General features: G+C 40.4%; 1 long non-coding RNA gene across 1 annotated transcript; it reads left to right on the top strand.

Annotated features, from left to right (window-relative positions):
- The first annotated feature begins 869 nt into the window (after positions 1–869).
- On the top strand, positions 870–9,335 carry LOC311235938. Its single transcript, XR_014620184.1, has 2 exons — positions 870–1,080; positions 7,758–9,335. It is a non-coding gene; the product is annotated as an uncharacterized lncRNA (long non-coding RNA).
- Positions 9,336–10,148: the final 813 nt, after the last annotated feature.

The raw sequence follows: 10,148 nt of genomic DNA, 5'->3' as shown, positions 1-10,148 counted from the left end.
TTCCATGATAAAGATTCATCAAGCAGAACACCAAGGAATCGTGTAGAACACACCCTAGCTATGGGGATGTCATTGATCACAACTATAGATGAGGAGTTAAAAATCACATATTTGAGACAAAAAAAAAAGTTATTTGTTTTTTGAATGTTTAGTGATAATTTGTTGCATTTAACCCAAATTGATAGATTGTTAAGTTCTTACATTTACATTTAGTCATTTAGCTGATGCTTTTATCCAAAGCTACTTACAAGTTCTGTACGACAAGTCATCAAGGTCTCAAGTTCTTCATTTAAGACGGTATCGGGATCTTTATGTGAATAGAATACACTTGTGTCATCTGCAAATAAAATTGTCGACAGTCTGTCTGAGACGTTAGGGAGGTCATTGATATAACAAAAATAACAAAGGCCCAAGGATTGAGAACATCTGTACTCGCCTATATATTTATTTTCTGTTGTCTCTAAGCTGTCGCCCTTTCTCTGTAGTTGTAAATGTCCATGTATTGTAATGCAATGTCTGTAAAGTGCTTTGAGATACCATATGTAAGGCGCTATATAAAATAAATGTTTATTGTCTATTGGTGTATATGTTGCTCATAATATCAATACCATATATATAAAGCATGCATGCAGTCTGCAGATATAGGAACCTCATGTTGTCTTTTATAGCTTTTCATTCATTATAATATTCCATGCTGTTTAATGGTCAGTGGTGTAATACACAACTTGGCCAGCAAGTGCTAGCAAATCCCCAAACCCATCCAGCCCGTCGGGGTTGATACAGAAGAGAGAACGACATGCTAATTTCCGTAGCTCTACTCTAGATACGTTAGCCAATGCTAGAGCCTCGTAGAAGGAATATAACTGGCTTCAATTTCACCTTTAGAAATGTCCGAAATAGAACAAATGAAGGCTCTTGTTAGAGAGCGACTGACAGCAGCTGTTGAAGATGTATTTGGAATAATTGAAAATATGATGAACGTTTATGAAGAGAACGTTTCCCGGTCCAAATGGGAGATTGAGCGTCAAAACAAACGACAGGATATCCTTCTGAAACCCAAGTTGAAGTTACAAAGAGCAGGTTTGTGTTTTCAGTTCAGTTTTTACGGAGGATTTTAAATGAACTGTGTCCGTCCAGTAATGGCGGAACGGAGCAGGTTGCGAGCAGGTTAAGTTATCAGAAACTAGCATGGATATTTCCGGTTGACAGATTACCCCCTTCGAAATAAATGCTCGGGTGAATGAATGAATGAATGAATGAATGAATGCATGAATGAAAACTTTATTAACAAATTGCAGAATGCGTACAGTACAATACAGCTCAATACATACAATTGTTAAGGGGATGCAGACCAGAGAAAGACTTTCGTCTTGTTTACATCAGGGTCCCCCATTTTCAATTCATCGTAACATATATGACATACATGACATACAGATAGACAGTACTGCTACATCTATACATTTATGACATACCAGATTTGCAAATACAGTACTGTTTGTGATACGAAAAGAGTCCAGAAAAAATACATTTGACGTAGAAACTGTACATTGGAGGAGGTTGGGTAGGTGGGGGGGGGGGGGACTGTACATTGGAGGTGGTTGGGTGGGGGGGGGGGGGGGGGGTTGGATAGGAGTCGGGGGAGGTTGGGTAGGAGTGGGGGGGGGGGGGGTTGGGTAGGAGGGGTGGGTGGGAGACACTGTACCACTGTACAGGCAAAACTGTACATTGGAATATTGACAAGACCATACTTGGTCATCTACTGTACATTGGAGGGGGTTGTGTTAGGACATTTACAGGGGCCAGTTTCGAATTGCAGTCTCCCGTAGGTGTTTTTTGAGAGTGTAGTGATACTTTTATTGGTTAAACCAAACATAACCCAAATACAAAATTAAAATTTGTTATTTCCATGGCCTAGGAAAGTTTCATCAATATGTGTCCATGAACTAGTCTCTCACAAAGCCAGATACCAGAGAAGTAACACTCAAAGTGTGTTATGTCATCTCTCATCAGGTATAAAGTCTGGAGCTTCTTCATTGGCAATGCATTGGAGACTGAATTTGTGGACCCCCAGAATGTTTATTTGAGTCTTTAAACCCAAATTAGCTTTATCCTATTATAGTGCAGGGCGTCAGAGTCAGACTAACCCTTTCCACTAGTTAGTAGCACTGGTACTACCTACTGAAAATATTCGTAGCACCACTTAATGGACCAGTGTGTATGATTTAGTGGCATCTAGCTGTGAGGTTGCAGATTGCAACCAACTGAACACCCTTCTCATTCTCGTTGTATTGGTTTTCGCAGCATTACCTCCATCTTTGTTTTCCTTCAAACCATGCACATTGTTAGAAACAGGAAAATGATGGTGTTGACAAACAATCTGTCAACAGTGTAGTGCTAATCAGATGTATGTACAGAGTTGTAATATTAATATGTACAGTATAAATACAGTATGGCATAACTAGTAAGTAGTAAGAGTAGGTAAGGGATCTATTCTGTACAGATATAGATATCTACAGATATGTAAGGATTATGTGCAGGTATGTACTATACATCTTGACGTCATTGTAAATTATAGCTTGCTCTCAATGATCTTTCGAGATTAAATAAAGATTGAATGAATGAATGAATATATATTCTATTGAAATTGATTGATTGATCTTTATCTCAAACACAACAAACATACAAATCACAGTAAAGACAAAATTAGTCCGTCTTCATCCCTAGAAAAACAATATCATAACATTTAAAATAAAACTCTTACTACCTAAAAGAGAGGGAAAAAAATAATACATAAAATAAGGATAAATAACAAGACAACGTTTTTGTTTTTAAGAAATCAAAACATTCTCTGAGAGCAACTTTCCTCAGTTCTGTATTTATTTGTCTATCAGTGCTTTTTTGTATCTATTTTTTTTAACTGTGCAATGTTATTGCTCTGTTTCGTATCCACTTGTAGTCCATTCAATAAAGCTACCCCACAAACTGAAATGCACATGCTTTTAAGAGTAGTGCGGACAGTAGGATATTTAAAGTTTCCCCCTTAAATCATAACTTCCCTCTGTCCATGAAAATGTTTTGTATATTGCCTGGCAATTAATTGTTTCTGGCTTTAAACAAGGAGTTGAGCAGTCTAATTCTCATAATGAGACCACATTTCCCATAACCCCCCGTCACTTTATGTTTTGGAGTTGACAAAAATTCCAATGGCAAAAAATTAGAGGGGTTTTCTTTATAGTGTCATTTACATTTACATTTAGTCATTTAGCTGATGCTTTTATCCAAAGCGACTTACAAGTTTTGTACAACAAGACAGCAGGAAGGGTACAACTCTTATCAGCTGAGTAACAATGTTCATCAAAGTGTTGAGTGCTACAGTGTAGGTTAGTATATTAGGACATGTGCATGACAGTAAGGTTAGTTAGGGTTAGAGTTTTTAATTTATTTTTTATTTCAGATAATTATTGAAGAAGTGCGTCTTTAGTCGACGGCGAAAGATTGGACTGGTTTCGGCTGTCCTAACTGTGGTGGGAAGTTCGTTCCACCATTGTGGGGCAAGGACCGATAATAGGCGACTTCTCTTTGATGACCCTCCCAGAGCTCGGATAGGAGTAGGTCTGAGGCGGCAAGAAGATGCAGAGTGTAGCGGTCTTGAGGGTGTGTAGTTAGAGACCATTGACCGGAGGTAGGCGGGAGCCGTTCCCTTCGCTGCATGATATGCCAGGTCGAGGGCCTTGAAGCGGATTTGTGTGGCAATGGGGAGCCAGTGCAGGTCCCTGAGAAGTGGGGTGACATGGGCTGACTTCAGTAGGTTTGAGATCAGGCGGGCCGCTGTGTTCTGAATGAGTTGAAGAGGCTTGGTGGCAGTGGTCGGAAGGCCAGAAGGCAGTGCCTTGCCGTAGTCGAGGTGGGAGATGACTGTTGATTGGATGAGGAGTTGGGTGGCTTCTTTTGTCAGGAAGGGGCGGATCCTTCTGACGTTGCTCAGGAGGAATCTGCAGATTATGGTTGTCGCTGCGATGTGAGCGGAGAAGTTCAACTGGTTGTCAAGGACAGCACCAAGGTTCTTGGCAGTCGGGAACATGGTCACAGTTGCATTCTCGACTGGATAATTTCCATAGTAACCTGATCCATAGCGCCCTGCTGTATGAGGAGTTCTTTTTAATACAACGTTTTTGAATGGACTTTTGGGTGAACCAGGTTGTATGCAGTGATGAACGGCCTTTCCCAGTGGAACAACAAACTTGGTACATTTGTAATGTTAACGTTAACACAGTCAGGATGAGCTATGGGGTGGTTCCCACCTCCCTAAAACAAGATAGTCACACCACTCATAAAAAAAAAAAACCTGAACCCCACCGCCATGGATAACCTTCGCCCTGTCTCTCTTCTCTCATTCCTCTCTAAATCTTTTGACCGTGCTGTATCCAACCAGCTTACTGATTATCTATTACAGAATAACCTCCTAGACCAGGGGTGGCCAACCAGTCAGAGACTAAGAGCCACAAAAATTACTGTGGTACCACAAAGAGCCACACCATATATACCAGCGTTTCTCAACCTTTTTTTCAGTCACGGCACCCTTCATGTGTTTATAGGTCCTACCCTCTGGACTCTGAAGTTGCTAATGTCTTTTTCATTTGGGCCTCACAGGGTTAAAAGTACCATGTGAGACTGAAATTACAAAATCACTTTTAGCCATTTAAAGAAAAAAAGTCTGTAATGTTTATTTAAAAATGTTTAAGCACGTATATCAATGGGTCATGTTGTTCATAGTAAATGTGTTTATAGGTCCCACCCTCTGGCCTCTGAAGTTGCTAATGTCTTTTTTATTTGGGCCTCACAGGGTTAACCTTAAGCCCGAGCGCGAGCGGTCCTGGACCGCAAATGACATCACGCCATAAATCCATTCTCTACAGAATGTATGAATTAATGTTGCGTTTTCTTTTCAAATGTAGCCAAGAGTAAAGACCCAACCCTGTCAAAACAGCAGTCAAAGTGTATATTTTCAGCATTACGTTTGTTTACCAATGATTTTTAACTGTTATTAGTGAAATATAACATTGTAGAAATTAGGGCTGGGCGATATAACGACAACGATAATTATCGCGATATATTTTAATAATCGATATCGAAAAAAAAAAAAATTGAATTTTTTTAATTTTTTTGTGACCTGCAACAGGGCAGTTTTAAAACAGAGACAGTGGTCAGACTTGTCTTTCTTGCCTGCAACTTAAAGTAATGGCTTTGCTTGTCCAAATGACAATACTGACCAAATTGAGATTTTTTTTCTCTAGCAGAGCTAGTCTCCAGTCACGAGTCACGGTGCACACGTGGTTTGTCCACTAAAAAAGCGCCAAAAGATAGAAAAGAAACTAGCAGACCCAGAAGCATTTCTACCAAAGGTAGCCGCATTTCTAGCAGACGCTCTCTGATTGGCCAACGCCAGTTTCTACACTGGTTAAGCTTAGGCAATCTTCGAAGTTGGTTAAGGTTAGGCAAGTTCTTTCGACGGTTAAGCTTAGGCACTCTTTCGAAGTTGGTTAAGGTTAGAGTTTGTCTTAGAGCATGGCGATAGAACGCCAGGTAGTTTGCAGGCTGTTTGACGTGGAAATGGGCAAAGACACAGCTCGTCACGCTATTGGGCGCACATGTCACATGACCAGAAACGTCTGCCAGAAATGCGGCTACGGAAAGTATAGACGCGAGCCAGAACTGTTCAACTCCCCTGGAGCCACAGCCAGCAGAGAAGCTGGTTTACTTTCGCTTTCAAACCAACAAAGAATTGCTGCAAAATAAACATACATCTGTTGTAAAAAAATAGAAATCACAGGGCATTGAGTCGGAAACTGGTGCATGTTGACGGGAGGAAGTGGTGCAGCTAAAGGTGAGTGTAGTTATTGAAGATATAATGTTTGTTTGCAAGGTTTGCTGGAGCCACTTCATCCAGAACGGCACACCCCAGTCAGAGAGCGGACGCAGACACAGAGAACAGTCCTTTCGTATTTTATTAAGGATTCTGTTGTTGAGTAATATCTCAAGAGTGCTTTCCATCCAGGTCGTAGGGCTGGATGGAGCAATCAAAGATTGAGTGAGTGGTATTCTGCAACATATAAGCAGAACACACAATAATTAACAGAGGTACATACTTATCAATCATAACCTGAACACACACAGCAAAAGATGCTATCTAGCATATTAGCATTGGCCGCATGGACCAAACGTAATGCACACAACTGAAAAGATGCTATCTAGCATATTAGCATCGGCCGCATGGACCAAACATAACAAGTAATCGGCAGAATGCAATGGCATCCAGAACACACAACTGAAGAGATGCTATAGCATTATTGGCATTAGCATAGCTCAATTAGCAGCATGAATTAACACAACGTAGCAAACCAAATCATAGTCACACATGCATGTCACAGCATCTCAACACATAAGGCAGGCTACATATGACATGTATCTATCATTACCATAGTTTGTAGGCTATTGGTGACTTACTTAGTTCATGAACGCACTCTCTCACTGGGAAAGCAGACAGCAATGGAACACATGGGCGGCAAGATGGCCGCTGTATTTAAACCCATTAGGACCCCTGGGCTGTCCAGAGAGATGCCAGACTATAAATAATAGGACCCCTGGGCCATCAAAGAAGTGCCTGACTGGAAATAACAATACACAGCATAACAAATAATGGGGAATTTACAACAGTAGTCTTTTGAAGGAAGAGACTTTCGAAAAACTACACTACCCAGCTCACGCCAGCCCCTGTCAATCATCTGACTTCTGGATTTACTTTTTTATTTCTCTTATTTTCCGGGATTATCTCCCACAAACCTGAATGTTATTGCCATAAAACAGAACGCTGTTAGTTTCTCTACCTTTCTGTGAACGTCTAGCAAAAAACGCAATCTGATGAAAAATTGGGGAGAAATCTACATTATAAAAAAGTGTACTTACACTTGATTTCATTCACGGTTTGTGAATCACGCTTGGTGATACTAAATCCAGATTGAACTCTGCCATTGGAAAGGGGAGATTTGGCCCGATCCATAGATGTGTGACTTGGCCATAATAAGGTAATTTATGAACACCGATAGCACTGTGTTAAGAGGCTCTCCTATTGTGTTGTGTATCCTGTAGTGTATTGTATCATGTAACTGTCTTTCATGTTTGTATATGTGTATTCGCTCTGGTGGCAAACCATGTTTCCCCTCGGGGATTAAGAAATAAACCATACCATACCATACCATACCATACCATACCATACCATACCATACCAAGAAATCTGAGTCCAAAAGGTCCACAAAGGGTTGAAGGCTTAAAGTCTAATAAAGAAAGCTGAGCAGTGGATTCATGCCAACTGTCAATCATGTAAAAATAAAATGCTTTGCTTTAAAAATGTTGCTTCCAATCTGACTCTCGTTCCTTGCGTTCATTTGATAGTTTGATTTGAATAAGTGACAGACAGCACTGCAAGATACAACTCTTCTGTACGTTATTGGCTGGAACTGTTTGAATAATTTAAATATTTATTCTTTTTATTTTTGTTTAGAATATCTCTGATGTCTTTATCCTCATTTTCACTTTAAATGTCAAGCTCTATATATTGTTCTGCCACCTTCCTTCACCCACCTATATCTTTTTCTTTCTCCATTTGATCAGAAACTAGTTCTGGTTGACAATTTTCACCTTAAAAATTAAATTGTGGAAGGTTATACTATAGTTGTCTAAGTATCTGTTCTTCCTTCCAGACCCCTTCCAGTTCTGTAAAGAGGAGGTTCCCCCTGAGCAGCAGGAGAGGAGCCCCAGTCTGAACCAGGAGGAGCCAGAGCTCCTACAGATTAAAGAGGAAGAGGAGGAAACCTGGACCAATCAAGAAGAAGAGCAGCTTCAAGGGCTTGAGGAGACTGATACCAAAGACTCAATATTCACTGTAACCTGTATGAAAAGCCTCCATGATCAACACCAAAGTCAGTTCCCACATCTTCACCAGACTGTAGAAAACAGAGAGGGAGAGCCTCTACCCAGCACCTCCACTGAACATGTGGAAACAGAAGCTGATGGAGAGGACTGTGGAGATTCTTCAGACCGTGCTGTGGCTGAGAGTGAAGACACCGACAGGGATGATGATATGGTGGAGAGTGGAGGACCTCAGTCAGGTTTAAAAACGATGGAACCATCCCAGGATGCTGCTAACTGTAAAGTGTGTGGAAAGTCTTTCAGCTATTATGCCAGTTTTATGAAACATGTGAAAATACACGCTCAAGATGCACCATGTGTCTGTGGTGTGTGTGGAACACATGTTGAGTTCACAGAGAGTTTGGTGGATCACCTGAAGTCCCACAATATGGCTCTTTCTAAAAGTCCTTCAAAGGCATACAGTTGTAGTATCTGCCACAAAGAGTTCAGTTCTACGGCATATAAAGCTGTCCACATGAGAATCCACACAGGAGAGAAACTACATGGCTGTATTGACTGTGGTAAAAGATTCACATCCAATTCTTATCTTTCTATACACATGAGAATTCACACAGGATCAAAACCATACAGTTGTAGTGTTTGTGGGAAAGGGTTTAGTCGTCACCATCATGTACAGGATCACATGAAGACACATACTGGAGAGAAACCATACAGTTGCAGAGTTTGTGGGAAAGGGTTTATTCAATTCTCAAACTTACAAGTGCACATGAAGACTCATATACTGGAGAAAGACCATACAGCTGCAGTGTTTGTGGGAAAGGGTTTATTCGATGTGGTGGGGTACAAGACCACATGAAGTCTCATACAGGAGAGAGACCATAGGGCGGTTAATGTCTGTTAAAGTCTTTCTCTGGTCTGCATCCCCTTGACAATTGTGTGTATTGAGCCGTACTGTATTGTACCCATTCTGCAATCTGTTAATAACATTTTCAATCAATCAATCAATCAATCAGGTGCAAGCAGTGATGATGATTCAATGATTCTATTCCTTTATAAAAATCTATGTTGAAAAGTCCCAGAAACAAAGACTGTCAAGACTGTACTGGTTCAGAACTTCAGACACCTCATCACAGTTCAAAGAGAGTGCAGAAACTCTGTGTGAACTCACCCCCACTTACTAAAACAAAATGGCAGACCTCCTTTTGAACGTATACAGGCCCACTGGATACAAAAGAAATGACTGCATGTCTCCTTAAAAAGCACCACGTTTCTTAGAGCCAAGTTTTATATGGCAGGTTCACTTCTGTCAAGTGTATCTATCTATCTATCTATCTATCTATCTATCTATCTATCTATCTATCTATCTATCTATCTATCTATCTATCTATCTATCTATCTATCTATCTATCTATCTATCTATCTATCTATCTATCAAAACAAACAAAGAACCTGCGCAGGGGAGACACCCCTTATTACTGAGACTATGATTGGTTCCTTTTTATAAATGGGCGGTGGTTTAGCTAGAAAGCATCCTTGAAAGTGAAAACAAAGGAGTACAGTTTCAGTAGATTTCCTGTTACTGACTCTGGGAAGCTCATTAAACTCTTTCACATCAGATTCTGCCAGATAATTGAGAATCCAATCGACAAAAAGGTTTTCAGAGATCCAGACTTTTGCCAACCCAGGAGGGGACATTTTAACCACGACAATGGGTTAAATACAGACAGATTTCAGAATATATGTAAAATGTCCTTGACAATAAAGATATTCTATCCTATTCTATTCTGTCTGTTCTGAGTGTGTGCAAAAATATGACTGTTGATTGTTTTGTACCTATTGGTTTACTGTCTAGGACTACAGATGGTAACGAGCTTCTTGCTAAATCTGGTGCACCCATCTTTCATTTATTTCAAATGATCAATGCACATGCATACTGCCCTTTTCATAAACCAAACCAAATAAACTAGCATTTCCCAGATCTGGGATGTTTGAAATCAAAGGCTTTATGAGTATTATTACATTGGGCGCAGTTGCCGCATGCAGGGGTGTAGCTCCAGATTCTGGGCCCCATGAAAGAATGTATTTGTAGGCCCCCAGTGAATGCGAATGCAAGCGGAATTTGTTTTTGCCATTTTTTTATTGTTGAAAACGCATAACGCATGTAAAACGCATGCACTTACTCACACATGTGAGTGCATGCTTTACTAACGTTAGGTTATGAC

This window comes from Notolepis coatsorum, assembly GCF_963971535.1.
Source record: "Notolepis coatsorum genome assembly, chromosome: 10".
In the NCBI taxonomy this organism is placed as follows: Eukaryota; Metazoa; Chordata; class Actinopteri; order Aulopiformes; family Paralepididae; genus Notolepis; species Notolepis coatsorum.
Note: the sequence above shows the minus strand (reverse complement) of the source record. Positions and strands in the feature narration are given on the sequence as shown.